Below are 13951 nucleotides of genomic sequence, written 5' to 3'. Positions count from 1 at the left end.
AGGTGGGTATAGTTTAAGAAAAATTAATGAAATTTACTAAAATATTTTAAGTTCTTAAATATCAGTTTCATCACACCTTAAAACATTGGAAAGAGCTCACGTGTAAGTTAACAAACCTCTCAAAATTCCTGATAATGGGTCTGCTGTTAATATATATATTTGACATTTACATTTTCAAATGCATTTTCTGTAGATTTCAGTTAACCCATCACCATGTTATGTAGTCACTATTAGTACAGCATTAAACCAATGTATGCCAAAGGGAAGTCCGGTACTAATATGAAAAATATTTCCTTAATTTAAAAAACTCCTTCATTCAGAATCATGTAATCTTTATTGGCAAAAGCAAAAGCTTTTACTTTGACTAAAAGGTGCACAAATACAAAAGGAACTTCAATAAAATATCTTGAATATTTACTAAAGATTTATTTGACCCAGATTACAGGGTTAATTGGTTCCATCTACTCCAACTTTCTGAGACTAATAGACATATTACTGAAAGCACACCTAATGTGTATGTAAGGACTCACACAATGTGAGGCTGTGATGCCAGTATTTAGGAAAAAAACCCCACCTTTTTGCCTCTAAATGGAAGATACTTGATAGCCAGAAATAATAAAGACAAAATATTTTTTGATGCAACTCCTACAGAATCAACATTTTTTATCATATTTTAAAAAGATTCCTTTTTAATGGCTATGTACCTACTATGCAAGTTAAAGCTGGAAAACCAGTGCAAATATAGTTTAAGCTTTTCCTTATTGCTCCCTTAGCCATATCCTAACTCTGGACAGAATCAACCTCTTTGTGCTAATTCTGAAAAACAGAAAGGTTACTTAAGTTTCTGTTAAAAGCAAGTAACTTCAAGAGAGAAATCATGAATTTGCAGTTGAAGCCCGCGTGCAAGCAGTCTGTGTTCCTCTCACCTTAATTTTCCATTGCTGTATTAGCAGACAGAATAGGTAGGGTTGGAGAGGGTGCCTAACGAGGAGTTCTGTACTTAGCAGAAATACCTGTGTTCAGGTGTTCACTGACTGTCCAATTAGGTTCCTTCTGGTAAACTAGTCTTGGTAGCAGCTTGCTTTAACAGTATAGCAAAACCAAAGGCACCATACAATATTTAAACTGCTATCTTTCACTTGGTGTATCAGTTCAGAAACACAAAGGAATCCATTTCAAGGGAAAAGTCTATCTCATAGGAGACCAAACCTTAAAGCTTCAATAAAACAACAAAAAAACACCTCATCCAAAAAACCCAACCAACCAACCTTCTCGTGTAGGAACGGAGAGAGTCTGATTCTTCAAATGTCACATAAACACCTAATACAGTTAAAAGAATGCACAAGCACACTTACAGATTAGGAATGCTTTCCTTAATCAACACCTATAAATATATATGCATTTTTTTCTTTTCTAAATGTGTAAATTTGTGACTAAGATCTGTCCTGAGCCATGTGAAAATATACTTGCTACCCTCACAAACAAGTCCTGTTTTCACAAACAACCAGCAAGAAAATAAACATTAAAATTTTTGCTGACTCAAAATAATCAACAATATAAAACAAAAAGTCTGCTGTTTTAACCCTAAAAATTGATTTCATTTATGTTTTAAAATGTCATTCTGATTTACAATACAAATCTCAAAATCTTCTGTAAGTACTCAAATTTTGACTTTATGTATATTTGAACAGAAACAATTTTCAGAATTGAGTGTGATCTTACAAAAATTGCCTTCATTGTTCTGAAACTGCCTTTCTACAAATAAATTATGTATTGAGAAACCCCCAAATTACAAAATTCTAATAACTGTCATCCTAAATCTGCATGTGTTAAAGGAATTAACACTTCTCATTCTACAGGTCACATAGCATTTAAGTAAAAATATTTTCCACACTGACATCTAGTGAAGTTTTACAGTAAGCAAAAGCCTATTCTAATTCTTTGCACTTACAGAAAGCTATTCATCTTCCAAATTACCTTTAGTTTAGATTACTAGAATTTGCAACACATTTGTATATCATGTACTATCTTCTTTGGAAAGATGTTTTGCCCCTATTTTTAATAAATAACAAATTTACCTGTCAAAGGCTCAGACATTCTGATGGGTACATTAGAGAAAGTTATAACGATAAGGCCTGATGTAATCAAATTTAAAACATGAGTAGCAGAGTTACTGTTTTCCTATTATGCCAGATACAAGGCCTACACATCCAACATTATCAATTCTACTAAATTCAGTGGGAATTATGAATGCAAAAGATTTTAATTCATAGATTTTAGATATTAATAAGACAAGTCATGTCTCTTCTCCATGCAGTACCCTGAAAGCTTGTATTCCTACATTCTCTCTGTCACCAATGAACGTTCCCAGAGGTTCCTCTGGGAATACCTAAATTAGTCTCCTGTTCTGAATCATCCCACAGCTTATGCTTGGTAGGCTTTATGAAAAGCACACGCAGTCTTTGAGGGTGCAGAATTGGAGGGACTGTCAGGGAAAGCTTATGAATTTCTTGACCCCACAGCTGCCCATCTACTTGTGCAGGGAGAACGTACAACCTCAGGCATCTTCTTACCCTCCTTGACCTGTGCTCCAGGGAGGCAAGACATGATGTTGCACCAGCTACAATGTTAATTTCAACACTCATTAAGGTTCTGAGGGCAAAGTCTCACTTCTATGCCTCATCAAAAAAAGGTAGTTAAGCAGCGCCTGACAGAAGATACAGGAAGTTCAGTGCTGACTCTGGGGAAAATGTATCACCTATTGAATCACAAGCAAACCTATAAATGCTTTCTGGGGTGGCAGATATTTGAAGACAGACAGATTATGCATTTTCCCCTCTCATTAGCAGTTTGGGCTCTACTTTTTCAGACTGATGCATAGCTGTAGTTTGCAACAGAACCAATTGACTTCAGCCTTCCTAGCCTCAAAACACAAAGGGGAAGAAAGGGAAGGTCCATTTAGACAGAGATCACACTTAAAATGGAAACAATCCATGGCAGAGGGTTTTCAACACTTTCTTGGTAAAAACTGCAGTGATCTACAAGTCTAGCAGTACAGAAAATCCTGATCTAGGGGACTGGGACTCCAGTACTTCTGTTTGAGCTTCAATCTGCTGACACCATGGCTATTGGCTTCCCAAGATGAGTCTGGAAAGCTAGATGTTTTCTGGTGCTTGAGGGAGATGAGGGGAAAAACAGCTGGATATTAAATTATGTTTTGGCTAAAAGCTGCCTGAAGCTAAATTACACACTTGTAATCACTTCAATTGCAAGGCAAAAATACCAGTAATTAATTGTGGCAATGTGACAGGATTTAAAGCAACTGAACAGAATTCTCAGTAGTATATAAAATGTAAAAATCTGAAAGCTATCAACATTTTACGTACTGAAATTAGTTCCACTTGCAATGGCATCAGAATGAGTTTCTTCAGTTAATAACCTTCTCTTCATCTGAATCTAATCTTGACAACAGAATTATGAAATAGAAAAATGTCTTCTGTTTAAAACAAGAAACTCTTAATACTTGTACTCTATTTTGCGTTTCATCACTGAGAAGCTCAATAATCTGAGGTAAAGCTGCCAGATGTCCAGGTTCCTCCAGACACAGCCCTGTTTTTCCACACAGAAATTCTGTCCTAGCAAAAAAAGACAAATTTGGCCATTTGCCTGGAATTTCCAGATGCTGGGCAGCATAGTCAGGTGGTACCTCTAATATAGCTGCTTGATCCATGGAAATCCTGGACAATATATATCCACCAGAACTTTTGTACATCTGAAAAAAGAGTTGCCTTGTGTGCAGAATGTACCTAGCATGCTTCCTTTACTGAGTACTTCCAAGAAAGACATGCCAGATAGGATCCAAATTCTCTTCTGAATTTCATGGACAAAAATACTCTAAGGCAATCTTCTAAGTGCATCCACAACTTGCATACACATATGAGAAAGTCAGAAGCATGCGTAGGGTCACCAAGGTATTTACTAGCTCAAGATAGGTAAACAGCAATGTGCACATATTTGTTGGTATACACATGTGAAGATTCATAACTAAATTTACAGGGACCTAGCACTTGGTTGCATAGCAAAATCTACAGCCTGAACTAGATTTCTGGAATAAAAAAAAATAAAAAAAAGAAAAAAACCCCAAAACTAAGAGATGATTCAGATGCTTAAGAAAGGGATACGTACTGGGTAGCAATTAGAGCAGCAGTAACTACAGACAGGTAAGATGAAAGGCTGCAGAAGAGTTTATAAGTACTAGACAAGTTTTCCTAAGATTTAAGAAGATACCTCACTCCAGTTAGGATTCATAGTCATTATCCATCTCAGGGTGAGGCTGACCAGGTTCTGTTTGTCTGCTTGTTTTAAATTAAAAGAACAAATCCCTCATTTCAAAGAAAGAGCATTGCCCTGACAAAGGGGGCCCAGCTTCAAGACGTTTAGTATCAAATACTCATTTGATAAAAACACAGAAATTCTAAATGTCATAGAAATTAAAACCCAGGTTTCCCCTACTTCACATATATAATCTAAATACTAAGTCACAATCACATTTTCTTCCTCGTTCTTAACTATTCCATGCAGAGATGAGTTTTAAAAAGGAAAGCTGATAATGCCTGCAGTTCCAGGCAATCTACAAATTTACAGTTACTGCATGTTTCCCAGAGAAAGGAGATGTGCCTTGAAACTCTCATCCACATCCTGGGTACCTGCCCTCTGGCTGAACCAGCAGGTCACAGGAGGCATCCCTACTTTTACAGCCGCTTTGTGTGAAGCCTCACAAGTTGTACTCAACAACTCACGTAACAGCACGCACATCTTCAGCTAGCACAGACTGAGGAACACCTATTTAATAGAGCCTGAAAGATTTGCTACGTATCTAGCAGACGCCAAGCTTTGCAGCACCATGAATAATACAGTACTAGAGCGCCTGGCCAAAAGCAGAATTTAGGTATGTGAAGGACCTTCAGTCCAAAAGCAATATACATCCAGGCAGCCACAAAATGGAAGTTTCAAGAATCAAACCTCTACATCTGGACAGATATTAAGCCCCTGAAATTTTAAGCACATTTTCCCAATCTTTATAAAAGGCACAAGACCTTTCTGCCATTCAGATAAACATAATTTAATCAAAATTGGCATATTAATGTATCCTTACACACAGGATATAGCATGACATCTTAGCATGCATGGCAGAAGCTCCCTGCAATTTCTACAGTAATAGTAACCACTGCATACATGGAAACTGATAGGTAAGGCTTTTCTTAATTTAAAAAAACTTACTTAAAAAGCTTGACAAGGATTCAGTGAAACACTTTACCATGCAAATACTCAATATTATTATTTAGGGTCTCTGGCCAAACTCAGTATCATTAACAATATATTTGAATATTCATTGCCAAAAAATAGTGCTGGCACATTATAAGATTGAAACTAAAGATTCACTAAAACTCCAGATATTTCAAAGTGAAAAATCAAAGCTGCACTAATTTTTAAATCAGTGAACACACATATTATCAAAATCTCTGTATTGTTGTTACTATCATCATCACATCCAGATTTAATGCGACTGTCTCAATTTTCAACAACCATATTGTAATTCTGAGAGCCCATACCTGTTTCAGGTTATTAATAGAAGTCTTCTGGTCTTGACAGGTCTCTTGGTTTCATCAGAATAGTCTAGATGGCCTTGGTCTCATTTTTTTCAACCTCATACAAGATGGTAGGAAAGGGCAGGTATGGGCAAAATCTTATCTCCAGGTTGTCCTACACTGCTTTAAGCTGTTTGTGGTGACAATAAGCAGTGGGTCTAGGTGTATCCAATCAATAGAAACCATTTAAAAGCATATACACAGTGTCAGCCTCAGAATGGGGCAACAAAGTCTTACTGAATCTCTGACTGACTCCATCTCTGCCTTTTACAGACAAAAAGGTGGTTAATATACTAAACTGAAAGGATGCCTGAAAAATTAAAACATACACCTCTGGCTGGTATCATAACAAATTCAGTAATCAGCTGTTTAGAGACAATGTGTTTAGAGACAAAGACTGACACCAGTGCAAAATCATGAATCTAACACTAGCAGCTGAACCTCAAAAATCTTCAAGAATATCATGGACAAAGAGCTCATTTCCATACAATCCCTCTGGACTGATCCAAGACAAGAAAGAAAACTGATGTCTGAACATCTGGTGCTACCACAATACAGAGTATGAAAAGCTCTGCTACCCTTTCATTTCTGTGCCACATTGCAGGACTGAAATTACTGCCTTGAATGATTCTGAACCGTGGTCAAAAGATGTAACAAGTGCCAAATTCCCCCTGCCAACAGAAAAAAAAAGACACTATAAGGGCACCTGCTTAGCCATCAATCAGAAGCCAGGCTGCCTCAATTCCATCTAATTCTAAAACCCTCCACTAAGCAGGCTGTGCTTGAAAGCAAGGTCTGCTTTAATTTAGTAAAATGTGCTTCATTACATAAAGATAAATGATTGACAAAGATCTTCTTTTTTCCTCCTATAAGCAATCATAAATGTATGCCTCTCACATTCTCTAAAGCACCAGACAACATTTCAGTGTATTATTTTCTTAATTTTTGGAGGACCTATGGCCAAGTTCATTAATGAATTTAGTCTTTGAAAATCCACTAAACCTACTTAAGGAAATTAGCTGAAGTTTGTCTTCATTAGACTTGAGACTGAAGCCAACCTGACCTGCTTAAGGAAAAAAAGGACGCAAACAATAATCACCAACATCAATCCCTTGCCACACTGTGCTTGAGTAATTAGCTTACTGAAACCAATTAAATGCATGAAGATGCATTTATAAATAAATGCTAAAATGCTAGATGAGAAGACTTAATTATTCTTCCAAGTTCAGTGACAGACACTAAAATGATTCCATGTTCCCTTGCTGACAAGTTTAGAAAGGATACCTTTCCTATCCAGAAAATGCCACCAGACATCAATTAAAGACACTCTGATTTCATTCACACTCAAATCAAACACAATGTTTTAAATACAACCTCCTATGAAATCATGGAGGAAACTCTCCAGAATCACAGAACAGACATAAACAACAGATTAAACAAGACTTTCTCTACCTTCAAGCCAACTGTTAGTTTGCCAATGAAGCTCCAGGGAAAGAATATTTAGGGCAGGCTTCATCTCACCTAATTTTATCCAACTAAACTTTTGACTTGAAGCATGAAGTTTCTGTTTAGGCTCCTCCTACAGTCAGCTGAATATAGAGACGGGCATTTCTAAAGAAAATAAATCTCACTTTAAGATATGTGTCTAAAACCCTAACTTGTCTGTAACTGAAGTTAGGCAGAGGTTTATTTCACTTACCATTTATTGGTCAAATTAACAATAAATATATTCTTACACTAAGGATGGTATCATTACAAAATTTCAGTGAGATGAATAAAGTGTTGAGCTCAATCTCTCTACTTTTCCATCAGTCAAAAGAGAACAACATAGCTCTCAAGCATCTATTTTAAAATTGAATGAAGCATATTATGGAGGCGTTTCTCTCTCAAACCATCTATATGGGCTGCCTGGATATCTACCTCAAACGAGGCATTTCGTTTAAGACAATGGAAACACAAACAAGATGAATCCCTGACTTAGTGCACAGCACCACAAACATACATTTAGATTTAGATGAGCAGATAGTGAGTATTTAATTTTCACTTCCTAACTCTAATAATAAAGATAACCCACTTAAGAGTATTTTAAGTATTAACCGTTAATCTAAATTGACCTTAGCATTGCTACGGGGTGTTGGCACACCAGGAAATCTAGAGGATGAGTCTAAATCCATTTTGAACAAAATCAAGCACAAAGCCTGCAGAATACAGAAGAAAACTAGTGCATGGAATGACCTGGGCTGGCATCAATAGTGTTAAATCCATCAGTTGTCATTAATACAAACTACACCAGCACAGGCTTTACCAGTCCAGTCCAATCACAATGACCCGGCCTATCCGTTTTACGCCTTGAAATAGTCAAGTAAGTCAAGTTTTGGTCAGACTTATGGTCTTTGGGAACCCCAAGGTACAATACAGTTTCAAGCATGGATGCTTATCCATTAAGAACTGCAACAAGAACACCTTGCAATTTTCAGTCAATTGAACAATTTGGGGGAAGAAAGTGAAAGCCATACCTTTACATCCTGCTGCAATACTGTTTGCTATCTCAGTTAAATTCTTGTTATCTCTGATAGCTTTGCCAAAGAGCAAATACCGTTTTCTAACACAGATGCAGGTCCTCAAATAAGATAAGACAGCTTGCAGTAAAGCAACTCTGTCTAACACTACTAGCTCACAATATGTTTAATGATGGGGACAATCTGCTGATATTCCACAACTGTAAGTCAAAAATAGCATTACTTGTGTAATTTTAAATGCTACAGACATACTCAGAAGTTTAGGTGATTTTGATTCAAAGTCTTCACCTCATATGAAATACATTATTTTAAGGAAGAAAATTATGTGACATATAGAAACACGACAGATTGTTCAGAAACCATACTAACTTTACAATAACCTTTCAAATTACATTTAATTCTGTAATGCTTCTTTCTTTGAAAAAAAAAAAAACAAAACAAAACAACAAAACAAAACAAACTTCTGGAACACAGAAATCCTATCCAAGTGCAGTTTATAGGCAGGTAAAATAGAAGCGATAACCAACAGACAATTTTAGTTGTATACCTCAGGGCATGCCTCTATGTGCAACTCCTGTAGTTATACGTGAGCTAGTTCACATAATGACAGCAATATGGGTGTTCCAGTCTTGTCCAGTCACTTGCAGATTTTTTGCCCTTCTTGGGTGGATGTTGCAACCTCATTTAAACACTGTGCTGTTGCAGTTGTCACCATCTCAGCTCAGTGGTTTAAACAAACTGCAGTATGTCTGTGAACCAGACAACACAAAAGCATAACTGGCAGATACCACTTAAGTCTCAACTACCCGCTTATAATAATCAGAAAACGATGGACTGATTTCCTGGACCTTCCTAAGGAAATGTCAGTTATGTTCTCCCCTGATATAAAGGCTTCATGGAAACTGGTCTTCTCTCTGCTCCTGTTCCCTCCTAAACTATTTCACCCCGACTCAAAAGATGTGAATTAATGGATCTCACCTGAGGAAATACTTTTTAAAATACTCGTATGAATTTAAATAATTCTTTCTATTTGAATTAATTAACTTTCCTGTTCCCTACATAAAATAGAGCAGCATTAATTATCTCCCTTCTACAGACTGAGAAAGTGAGACTCACTAAAATTCAATGACTTGCTCGTAGGCAGAGGGGAGCTCTGTGGTAGAGGAGGGAACTGAAGCAAGAACCTGAAGAAGATGGATGTATGATTTCCAATGAGATCACTGGAAGTTATTTAAATTGCACGCTGCTATGGGTCCCCTGACAGCCATTTGTGAGCTTCAGAATACAATGTTAAAGGACAGCACGAGGGACCCACCAACAATATTCTAAAACTGTAAAACTGAGTACAACCAACCAGACAGTCAACACACTGAAATCACTATCAAGCCCAATTAAAAGAACAGCTATAAACCAGTAAAATGTCAGTGTTGTGCTTGTATTAGCCTCTTCCACTCCTCATCATTTTCTTTTTCAAAGGACAATAAGGCTTTCAGGATAATCTTCTATGTACCGTATGTGATCTTCTTCCCAACTCCAAGGTCTAGGATTATAAAATGAAAGCTGAGATCCTCACAGTTATATCATTTCATGAGTTAGGACTTCAAGACACCAAGTAAACGTAATAAATGAGAATTGACAATGGTAACACTAACTCCTTGTAGATGTCTATAAGCAGTGTCTCATGGGTAATTACATGCCAGTCAATTGGTCAAAAAAATTATCCAAGGACCTCAAAACACTGCCATTCCCTTAACAGAAATTTTAAAGGCAAATTCTCAGTCTGCAGAAAGAAAGCTTGATGCACCTAGCATGCTTACTAATGAGTATGCTTCACACCACCACCATCACTCCTTTTATAGTCTTTCTGGGTTTACAGTTTTATGCTTGTAGAGGATGGCGTTCTGAAAGAACAGGTCAAGTGTTTTCATTTTCAATTGCATTTTAAATCCTGAAGTGCCACACAATGGTTATACATATATATTTTAAAACCCAACAGCAGATTAAGGAGTGAAACTCACATAGGAGAAAAGGCTGAACTTCTGTCATTTTGACTCTTCACTGCCTCTACTTTCTGCATTAGTAAGACAGAAAATGTTATTAATCTCATTTTTTAGCGTTCTGGTTTTGGGGTGCACTCACTTTGCATAGGACAAAGGAAAAGTGAATAGGATCTACATAGTTTGTAAACACTAAAGGGGTCGGTATAGTAACACTGTTATAAATAATTCACAGAAGAATTTGGAGACTTCAAAGGCTAACTGATGTTTTGTTTCCTGACAGAATGACCTAGACATCTAGCTTTTCTAGAAGTGCTTCTGCTGCATGTTACTCTGGAGGAACATGCTCAGTCCTATCCCTCCCCATACTCTGAGAACCTGCCTCGCAATAATACTGTTTCAACAACGCAGTTTTGGAGCTTAAAAACTCTATTTTATTAGTCTAAACAGTCTGCTGATGGGCTGAAAGCCTAGATTTTCCCAGGCAGTTAGTATGTTGCTTCTCTTCAACCCTCTACAGTAACTATCAGCCAATAGTACACGCCATTCCACATGTCCAAGATTCTTATATCCAAAATTAGACCTGAATCAGCAAGTCTCTACCACGCCTTGAATGACAACAATGGGCACACAGTTAACTTATTTATTATTATATAGTTGAAATGAAACATTTTCAGTATATTTAACAGGAGTCACGTTTTCCAGAGAAAAAAACCTCCTTAAATAAGCATCTCTATTCAATTACATACACAGTGAGAAGATAGACAAAGAAAGGCCCTAGTTTTGCGTTTGAGAATAAAGGTGTTTGGAACAATGCCTATACAAACATACTCATTTCTTCTCCATTAATTCCACAATTTTCCCGTAAGCATACCTGCTTTTCTATAACCAATAATGATTTGCATAAATTCTTCCCAGAAAAGAACAGTTACCTAACCTAATGATTTCTCCATTAATGGACATTTTGGCAACAATAGATAATGGAGAAATCCTTGATTAGTTTCAGAATCCTGACTAGTGTAAATAGGCATTTACATCAGTAAGAGTCTCAGTGTAAGTTCACTTTAAATGCAGAACATATAGTGTGCTGAGGCAGTATGACTGACCTGGGTATCTTGAGTAAATGAAGGTGTACCCAAAACGGGGGTTTTTTTGCTTTTGCTAGAGATGGGCATATACAAAGCCCTGCTATCCAATGTTGCTATACTAAATGGATAAAATATCCATTTTTGAGATGCTAATAGTCCCTCTTCAGCTGCAGCTCTAGGCTCTGACTCTCCATCCTACACACCGGCTGACCCTCAGCCCAAGATCCCTAGCCATAGACCAAATGCCCAAGAAGACAGAATTCCTTTTGCAGCCCCTTCCCCACCCCATTCCAGCTCCAGCTCTAGGCTCTGTCTCCCTCCCAGCCCTAATCCTAGCCCCTGCCTTATGCATCACCACAAACCTTCAAAAGTCCAAACCACCATTTTCTCTTAAATTTTAATTCCTTTATCAAGGAATGTTCTTCAAAAGCCAGTTTGACATTAATAACATAGACATTATGACTAATGAACCTTTTGCTCATTAAGCCACAAGAATACAAAGAGAAAGTGGCAGTTAACCCCTTAGTCACCAAAACACAAATACCAGTTCTACTATAATGCTTCCTTCCAAAGATCGTCAGCTGAGAGCTTGCCTGCTAATGTGGTTTCCCTCTCAGCACAATGAGAATGGTAAGACTGAAAAGGGAAAAAAACAAATACTTTTGAAGGGAAGGGATCATAGTTTAGCATTCAAAATGTAGTAGAGATATACCACAAAAGGATTGTCTAAATTCTGTCTAGCAGTTGAATTAGCAAGAAAACAAGTTTAGAGTCATGCTTACAAAGGATGCATACTATAGGCACATATAAGGCACATCCTTAAGACATAAAAAAGACAGGCACTCAGGTATTACAAATCCTAGCCTACGTTTGGATGGGTTGTTTAACTTCCTTCAGCCTTCAATTTTTCAGCAATAAAATGGAAATAATAATCCTGCCTCTTTTGACAGTAAGACTATAAAACTTAATTCATTTAAATTCTGTGAAAGTCTTTTGAGCTCCTTGTATGAAAAGTGTTATTTAATTAAACATTATTATTTTTAGAAAGGAGCAACTGAAACAAAATAATCCTATTTATTTTATTGCCTATTGCAATTTGCATATAACTGCCCACCCCACCAAAAGGAGCACTTCTCCCTGATCTGATAAGGACTTATGCTAGTCGAAGTGTCGTATAAGAAAAGGGTATTCTACTCCAACACAAAAACATTTTAATCAGTGACAAATTAAGCAGATGTTATGACTATCAGGATTTTTAATAGCCTTTTAAAATTACTTAGATTTGTGTTCATTTCCTGAGTTTCACGTACCTTTTAAACTAGGTTTGTTTCTCTTTATCAGTTAAAATACATTCTAATCTTTTTTGCTGTCTTATTGAATGCATTAGAATGGTTCTTAACTCTTGTTTCTATGGACATAAACCCAGAAATTAACAGAACACATTGCTTTGATTTGTCTGTCTATACTCTAGCCCAAAGTTGGTGTTGCTAGTTCTCAGCCAATACTGCATTGTTATTTAAATTTCATCTATTCCTAAATAAAGTAGTAATGAAAAGAAAAACAGAACACAGAAGAGATGCTGCAGCCTTAAGTAATACCAGTTAGAGCAGAATCCAGATGTCCTCTTTTAGCTCTTCAGAGCTTAAGAACTCCAGGGTGTAGTAGCTTCCCCTCAGAGCTTTCATGTACTACTGTCTAATTCAATGATGCTCCCCTTGATTATAAATGCTGGGACAAAGCGCCTCATAGATCTGAATGAGTGCAACTATTACCTGTTTTTTTTCCTGGGCTGCAGTCACAGTGCAGATCATGGAGGTCAAATGTAATTCACCACCTATGAATTTGACCAAAAAAATGACAGAAACACAACAGGCAAATTCTTGCCCCTGTTGTGATTCCCATCTGGTTGGAGAAAAACTTAAAAGGCTCCAACTGGTCCTAAAAGCCCAGGACTCATAGAAAATAGCTACCCAGAAGACAGCACTGGAGAAAAGATTTCTAAGATTATTCTCCCCTGTCCCCATGGGACTGACCAGGAGTGGGCCACATGTTGCTTCAAAAGGCCACAACTACGTATGCAACACACGGAACAATGAGAAATGATTGAAGTAATTTAGATGGCCCATAACAGGAGTCTAAGACAAAACGAGTGAGTCTCCAAACCCTCAGCAGCTCAGATCTCAAAGATTTGACCGCAACAGAAAGCCACAGCGTCCAGAGTTATAAACAATTTTTTTTTTTTACTATAAAGTGCCATATAGTCTTTAAAAGCACTTCATGTGACCTGCAAGTCAGCACTGAGACCAGAAAGCCTCTCTGCACTGCAACGGCAGACCTGCATATCACAAAGTTAGACAATATTACATTCTGCGGAACTGACTATGCTCCTTTCAAATAATTTCATATACGACTTGGAACTACTGTTACACCTGGAGGCGTAAGTAGCACTAGTGAGCAAGCTATTTCCCTCGTTCAGAAAGCTTCCCGTTCATTTAAAGAAAGGCTTCTTCCATATAATTCATTCTGAAATACCGAGTAAAGACTAGCTCCTGTTTCTTATGCAGAGCTTAAACAAGATGCAGCACAATGTTAAAGGTATCTGCTTATCTCAGCCAACAAAAAGACAAGCCCTGAAAACCATCTAATATTATATACTAAATGCCAAGTATTGCTTGAAATCAGAGCATTTTAAAATACCA

The 13951-nt window shown here is 37.1% G+C and overlaps 1 protein-coding gene across 2 annotated transcripts in view; it reads right to left on the bottom strand.

The window, feature by feature from the left end:
- The window catches only part of LOC102057413 (cytochrome c oxidase assembly protein COX16 homolog, mitochondrial), a 49387-nt gene that overhangs the window by 22226 nt on the left and 13210 nt on the right, over nt 1-13951 (bottom strand). The gene's annotated exons all lie outside the window — the stretch shown is intronic.

Source organism: Falco cherrug, chromosome 7 (genome assembly GCF_023634085.1).
Source record: "Falco cherrug isolate bFalChe1 chromosome 7, bFalChe1.pri, whole genome shotgun sequence".
Lineage (NCBI taxonomy): Eukaryota > Metazoa > Chordata > Aves > Falconiformes > Falconidae > Falco > Falco cherrug.
The sequence above is the reverse complement of the archived record's forward strand: the minus strand, read 5'-3'. Positions and strand labels throughout refer to the sequence as shown.